The 8071-nt window shown below is 43.9% G+C and overlaps 1 protein-coding gene across 2 annotated transcripts in view; it reads left to right on the forward strand.

Moving 5' to 3' along the window:
* Positions 1-7594, forward strand: part of egln2 (egl-9 family hypoxia-inducible factor 2) — a 43796-nt gene extending 36202 nt beyond the window's left edge. For both annotated transcript variants that reach the window (XM_041804415.1, XM_041804417.1), the window contains exon 7: positions 7386-7594. The gene's annotated coding sequence lies outside the window, so the exon portion shown is untranslated. The remainder of the gene's footprint in view (positions 1-7385) is intronic.
* Positions 7595-8071: the final 477 nt, after the last annotated feature.

Genomic DNA, 8071 nt, shown 5'->3' on the forward strand with positions numbered 1-8071 from the left:
AACTAGCAACAGAGAGATACCAAAAAGTACCACAGACCTGTGTCTTTCTGCTTAGAATGGTGTAATAGCTCTGTTTTGCTTTAACCACCCCCCCCCCAAAAGAGTTACATTTCACTTTACAGTGTTTGAATTATATCAGACAATCAAAAATCCACTTAAAAGTAGTCAAAACAGCTGACAGACCTGAGCAGCCAAAAAAGTGAACCCAAATAACCTCAGTCCAACTTAGAGGTGATGAAAGCAGAGTCAATAGTCACAATAACAAATAATTTAATAAATGAATTTGAAATGTTATAATCCCACTTAGAAGTGATAATTAACTTGACTATGTTAGTCACAACAAAAATTTAGCTAAAAAAAAGTTAAAAACATCCTAACTCCACGTTAAAGTGGTGTTAACAGTCTAACTTGAATAGGACCAAAAACATATGAATCAAACCGATTCAAAACAACAATCCTTATTAAAATGTAGCACCTTAATCTGAGACAGAAAAAAATAAGAAAAAAGAAAAGAAAAAATAAGTATGTCTCCACTTGACAGAAACATTTCAAAAAGATATTCTAATTTCTCATTGCCAATAAGTATGTTACTGTAACCGGTTCATTCTGTAATCAATATTTTTACTGAGCATTAAGCCTGAATTATCTCTCTAAACAAATCAACAACTGCATCAATGTAAGCCTGATTTTCTACTTGATATCTCATCTAAAAATATAGTGAATCCTGAAAATCCCAGATGTTAAAAAAGATTACATCTATGAAAATGATTACAGGACAGATCAGAGAAATAACTTAAGCATCTTCCTTGGCCTCAGCCAGTAGATGAATCAACAGAAGAGGTGTCTGATAGCTGGAGGCTTTACCTCACATACTACTCTACAATGGAGCACAATGAGCTTAATTCACCAATGTATCTCAATATCTGACTTTATCCTTAAGAAAGTTCCTCAGAAGATCTGTTCATGTTTCATGACATTCTCTTACACTGCTGAATTGTTCTCACCTGTATTCTTAAAGGTCAGGTCTATTCAGGCAAAAACATGGCATATATTCAGATGTATCAAGAGTAAAATGACCATGGAAATGTGCGGTGCCTCACGCCAACTTCATGGCTGGCGTACACACATTTCTACAGCTGTTGATTCTTTGGCAACAGAGATGATGCTGGGAAACCGGTAAATTAAACAAATTTGAAAACAATTAGTTCTCAGACTGAGTGATGTGCACATCAGAGACACATGAACAATTAACACTGATGAACAATTAACACACCCACGTATTTGCAATTCCATGAGTGAATATAAAAGCATGCACAAAGCGGTGCAAAACCCCCTCCCGCTAAAACAATGGCTGCTATAGCAGTATTAGAAGACATTGTAAATGCTGCAATACGAAGAGAGACAAAGACAAAGAGGATTTACTGGCACATGATGACAACTGGCCCATCAACCACTTTAGGTTCCCGAGGGCAATCCTCCTGGAACTGTGTGTAGAGCTGCAGCTGGCCTTGGAGCGCAACACAGCGAGGAGCCATGCGCTGCCTGTGCCCATACAGGTGCTGACCACACTGGGGTTCCTAGCAACCGGGGCATTCCAAGGGGAGCTGGCTGACCGATCAGGACTGTGCCAGTCGACCCTGAGCTGAGCCATGCCAGCTGTGTGGAATGGAATTATCTGCATGTCAGCCAGGTGTATCAAATTCCCATACAATGCAGCTGAACAGGTCAACATTAAAGTGCAATTTGTAGCGAGAGACTGTTTTCCTAATGTAATTGGAGCTATCGACTGCACACATATTGCTACAAAAGCGCCATCACATGATGAATTTGTATATGTCAACAGGAAACATTTTCATTCGATCAATGTACAGATCATATGTGATGCCTAAATGCAATTTATGCAACTGTGGTATATTAACCACATAGTTCTTTTATGTGGAAAAGCACTTAATTTAAATTTGACTCTGCTGTGAAACGGTAGCACACATGTGCAGTATGCTGTATGCAGTGTTGACAAGATGGCCGATTAAATGGGTGAATGTTACGTTGAGTCCGCTTCATCAATACACCACATAAACTGGCGACGAGGATAAAACTTGTTTTTCTACAGCAGGGAAGGAGAGACATTGTCGATGCTAGTGAGTACCATGGCCCAGTTCGTAAGAATAGACGAGTTCATGCCAGAAAATGAACCGTGGTCAGTTTACACTGAACGGTTGGAACAGTTCTTTGTCGCTAATGATGTAGCCGCTGAAAAACGTGTAGCCACATTGTTAAATGTGATGGGCGCGGCCACGTACGGACTCTTGAGAAACTTGGTGCAGCCAGATAAGCCCAAAGATAAGACTTTTAATGAAATTGTGGCCATTCTAAAGGGACATTTTGAGCCAAAGCCAATACTGGTTGCAGAGAGATTCTGTTTCAACCGGTGTAACCAGAAGGCTAGCCAGCCAATCGGACAGTATGTTGCTGAGCTAAAACAGTGTGCAGCTGATTGTGAGTTCGGCACCAACCTGGACGCATCACTTCGGGACCGGTTCGTCAGCGGGATCAAAAATGAAGCATGTCAAAGGAGACTCATCTCAGAAAACAATCTCACTTTCGCTAAAGCAGTGGAGATAGCCCTCAACATGGAGACAGCCGACAGAGACACACGTCAGTTGAGAGGTATGGACGGGGGAAGTGTCAGAGCAGCCAACGTTTACAAGCTGAAACTACACAGAGGAAATAAAAACTGCTATAGGTGCAAAGGTAAAAACCACCTAGCTAACGAGTGCCATTTTAAAGAATCAAAGTGCCACAATTATGGTAAGACTGGACATATAAAGAAGGCATGTCGTTCCAGGGTGCAGACAGCCAAAAAAAGAGACAACACAGGATAAAGGACTACAAGAGAAAAATACAAAATATGTGGAAGTGGATGAGGATGCGGAGCTAGGAATATTCAGCATTTTGACTGTGACTGATGAAGAGGATGACTTGTACAAAGAGACATTCAGAGTAGCTGACACTACCTTGGAGATGGAAATAGATACAGGAGCAGCTAGGAGTGTCATATCACAGGGAACTTAGACTGAGAAACTAGCACATCTGCCACTGCAGCCAACTAAGGTTAGACTCAAAACTTACAATGGAGGTAAGAGTTCAGTGCTTGGACAGATTACTGGTAAAGTTAACTATGAAAACCAAACAGCTAACTTGCCACTGTTAGTGGTTAAAGGGTGTGGATATACACTGTGTGGCAGAAATTGGCTTAGAAAAATCAGGCTAAACTGGCAGCACATAAAAAGTCTGCACATACCCAAGTGTACATCACTGAGTGAGGTGCTGAATAAATACTCAGAGGTGTTCAGAGAGGAATTAGGAACCCTCAAGGACATTAAAGCCTCAATCGTAGTGAAACCAGATGCACAGCCCAGATTTTGTAAGCACAGACCTCTCTCATTTGCTATGAAAGACAAGGTAGAAAAGGAGCTTAGGACGCTGGAGGAAGTTAACATAATATCTCCAGTTAAGCACAGTTAATGGGCAGCACCCATAGTGCCAGTGCAGAAGAGAGATGCATCACTCTGCTTATGTGGACATTATAAAGTATCAGTCAACCAGACAGTAGAGACAGAGACATACCCCTTACCATGTTTAGAGGAAATGCTAGCTACCTTTAGTGGAGGCAAGATTTTCTCAAAGATAGACTTAGCTGCAGCTTACCAGCAGGTCTTACTAGATGATGACTCAAAGAAGTACACTACTATCAACACCCATAGAGGACTATTTGTCTACAACAGACTTCCTTTTGGAATCAGCTCTGCCCCCTCCATCTTCCAGCAGATAATGGAGAATCTGATGAAAGACTTACCTGTGGTTGTTTTCCTCGATGATTTGCTTGTTACAGGGACCTCAGAGGATGAGCATCTCCAAAACCTGCAAAAGGTCCTACAACGCCTGCAGGAAAATGGACTTTGAGTGAAACGTTCCAAATGTGAGTTCAGCAAGACGAGAATCGAATACCTTGGTCATGTGCTGGATGAACGAGGTGTGCAACCCTCGAAGGACAAGGTGAGAGCTATTCAAGAAGCTCCGGCTCCTAACAGTGTTAGCGAGCTTCAGGCTTTTTTGGGACTGTTCAACTTCTATGGCAGATTTGTACCACAGCAAAGCACAGTGTTGGCACCACTGTACAAACTGCTCAGAGCCAATGTGACTTGGGAATGGACTGAAGCACAACGAGCAGCTTTTACAAAATGTAAGGAGCTGTTGACAAGTGACCAGGTTTTAGCTCACTATGACCTCAAGTTGCCACTCACTTTAGCCTGTGATGCCTCTGCTTACGGCATCGGAGCTGTCATTCAACACACCATGCCAAATGGGGAGGAGAGACCGATTGCATATGCCTCCCGTACACTGACTAAAGCTGAGAAGAATTATTCTCAAATAGAGAAAGAAGCTTTGGGACTGATTTATGGTGTAAAGAAATTTCACCAGTACTTGGGGGGCAGACATTTTACACTAGTGACAGATCATCGCCCCCTTGTGACACTGTTTGGAGAGCATAAAGGCCTTCCCACACTTGCTCCTGCACGGCTGCAGAGGTGGGCAATAATTCTATCAGCTTATGACTACCACATTGTCTATCGCAAGTCAGAGGAGCACAGCAACGCAGATGGACTCTCTCGCTGCCCTCTGCCTGAGACAAGTGACACAGGAACTACTGGAACCACAGCACTAGTGCAGTCACTGCTGACTGAGCACTTACAAGCAGCACCACTAAATGCCAAACAAGTTGCACGAGTGACACGCACGGATGGTGAGCTGTCCCAGGTATTCAAGTATGTCATGGAAGGGTGGCCTACCCATGTTGCTGAAAACTTAAAGGTGTTTTTCAGGAGGAGAAATGAACCAGAGTCATTGTTCCTTCCAAGCTAAGGGGAGCAGTGCTAAAAGAGATTCACTCTAGACATCAAGGCATAGTAAAAACAAAGGCCCTAGCTCGAAAATATGTCTGGTGGCCGAATCTTAACTCTGATTTGGAGCAACCATGAAAAGAATGTGAGACTTGCCCGCTAGATCAAAAAATGCCTTAGCATGTCCCACTACACCCATGGGAGTTTCCAGGTGAGTCCTGGAAGAGACTACACATTGACTTTGCTGGACCTTTCCTGAACAACATGTTCATGATTGCACACACTAAATGGTTGGAGGTGTTTCTCATGTCACAAATCACCATACAGGCAACCATCACCAGACTGAGGAGACCGTTTGCCTCTTATGGTTTCCTGGAGCAACTTGTCAGACAACGCTACTACCTTCACATCTGAGGAGTTTCAAGCTTTCGTCAAGCAGAATGGAATTCTGCACACCACAAGCGCTCCTGGACATCCTGCAACAAATGATCTCGCAGAAAGATATGTACAGACATTTAAAGCAGGTATGAAAAAGCTAGCCAACGCCCCTTTCAACATTGAAGATAAGGTTTCCTAGTTCTTGTTGCAGTATCGCGCCACACCTAACTGCACAACTGGGCAGTCACCAGCAGAAAGGCACATTCAGACTAGGCTGGATTTTCTTAAGCCAGTGCGGAGAAAACAACACCAGCAAAAGGACTACAGATCGATCCTTTGGAGAAGATGAGATGGTGTATCTGCAGAGCACTGTGGGAGGAGGACACAAGTGGATTCCAGGTATGGTGGTGAGACAGGCCCAGTGTCGTATGAAGTTCGCGAGAGAGACTCCATCATCACACACAGACGACATGGAGATCAGCTGCAAGCCCGAGCTGTTGCAGAGCCAGACTTGGATACCATTGAGCACAGAGTTGAGCCAAATGTAGAGAAAGACTGCAGCAGTCCTACCAACATCATAGACTCTGCCAGGCAGTCACCTGAGACTCTCGAGCCTGAACCTGTGGCTCTGAGGCGTTCAAACTGTGAGATAAAACTACCCAAAAGGTTTAGAGAGTAGATAGTGAATTATATCCTGAGCTAAGCTTTAAACCACTGGTTAAGTATTTGTTCAGCTAAGACAGAGAAATAAATGTTCATTTAGCTTGCTTACACAGGAAGGGAGTAAAAGCAGTATATTGTTATTGTTATGAAACGTACTTTGTGTTATACATGGTCTATTTGACATGTTTGAAGTTATAAGAAAAATTAATGCTGAGTTTATCAAAGCTAATGCTAATTCTAGTGCCACATGGAAGCTATCATTTTTGTTGTTTCACATCTCAGCTAAAAGGGGAGGAAATGTGGTACATTAACCACATTGTTCTTTTATGTGGAAAAGCACTTACTTTAAATTTGACCCTGCTGTGATATGGTAGCACACATGCGCATTATGCCGTATGCAATGTTGACAAGATGGCCGATTAAATGGGTGAATGTTACGTTGAGTCCCCTTCATCAATACACCACAGCAACGCATGATTCATACATTCTGAGTAACAACATGGCTGGGAACAGACTACAAGCTGGCACTGTGTGCGATGATTGGCTTCTTGGTGAGTAAATTTATTCGAGTAATTGTCCTAATATTAAGCCCCGTGATGTGCATTGAGCATGTGCGCCCCCAAATTCTATCCCGGCCCTACAGCAACATTACTAAGCAGTGGTTAAAGTTAGTGACTTGCTGTTTTTGCTGGTTAAACTACAGCTTAAGATGTTTCTAACAAGCCCCTGATTGTCTCTGTGTGCAAAGTACTCATGTTAATAACCCCGTGCGTAAAGTGTGAAATGTCTTAATCAGCCTCGCCTTTCTGTCAAACGCGCCTTTCGGTGCACTTCTGCACCAATTTGCAACAATCGTGTGTGAGTCCATGTAAGTAGTGTATAAAATTAATGAATGAAAACTGTAAATCCAGTTTACTTTGTCTGCTTACAATTGACCCAAGGCCACCGTGGCTACCCACTTAAGAGGTGGCTGATGACCCCTCTCACCGACCCTCAGACTGACCAAGAGCAGAGGTACAATGACCTCCATTCCTGCACTCAGTCAGTCGTTGAGAGGACATTTGGTCTGCTGAGGGGATGGTGGCGCTGCCTGGACAGGACTGGGGATATGCTGCTGTACAGTCCCGAGAAGGTGTGCTGCATTGTGATGGCGTGCTGCATCCTCCATAATGTGGCACACCGGCACGCCATACCACTGCCAGACTAGCATATCCCCCCACCAGACAAACCAGAAGCTAGACCCATGTATGTGCATCCTATCCAGGAGGCCATTCAGCCCTGGCAACATTTGATTTCAACCATGTAAAAGAGGCAAGGATGCAGAATTCACTTATTCACCAATGCATTTATAGATTCACTGATATTTGTGAGGACACCTATCAGTTGATTTAGGCGATCATTAATGCCACCTATTGCTTTAACTATTTCTTCTTGTGACTCCAGCACAGCACGGGTAAGGACATGGCCAGTCGAGTGGACAGCAGCAGCTGGTGGTTGCGCCGTACTGGCACCAGAGATGCCGGGGATGCTGGAGGAATCCCCTGAGCCTGTGACGCCGGGACGGTAGAGGAATCCCCCGAGTCTGTGGCACGTGGCTGCAACTGTGTGTCCTCTCCTGTGTTTAAAATAATAAATTGAGTAATCAAACATGAGTCAAAGTCTCTGATATCCTCTTTGATTTGCTGGCATGTTTAAATTTAAATTCAAAAGAACTAAATAATACCATACATACAGCATTTACACATGAACCTCTATCTTATAGGGCTGTGAGCAGGCTACTGTATGAGCACATTAGTTGTAAGTTACACAACACAAATACATAGATATTTACCTTGGGGGTAATCAGACTCACCCACGTGTGCTCCCACTACCCCTGAGAGAGCAGTGTCACCCACGATGACGGCGACTCGCTGTTCAAACGGGCTTGGCCCCTCTTCTCCTGTCCCCCCGCATGTTTTGGCCACTTTGGCGGTGGGCAGCCATCCTCCGCTTCACATCCACCTTGATGTCGGACTACTTCTTCTTCACTTCTGCTTGTGTGCGCTTCTCTGACCCCACAGCATTGACAGCCTCACACACACTGTCCCACTCACTCCTCTTTCATTTGTTGCTCATGCCGGAGGACAGCG

This window comes from Cheilinus undulatus, linkage group 2 (genome assembly GCF_018320785.1).
Source record: "Cheilinus undulatus linkage group 2, ASM1832078v1, whole genome shotgun sequence".
In the NCBI taxonomy this organism is placed as follows: Eukaryota; Metazoa; Chordata; class Actinopteri; order Labriformes; family Labridae; genus Cheilinus; species Cheilinus undulatus.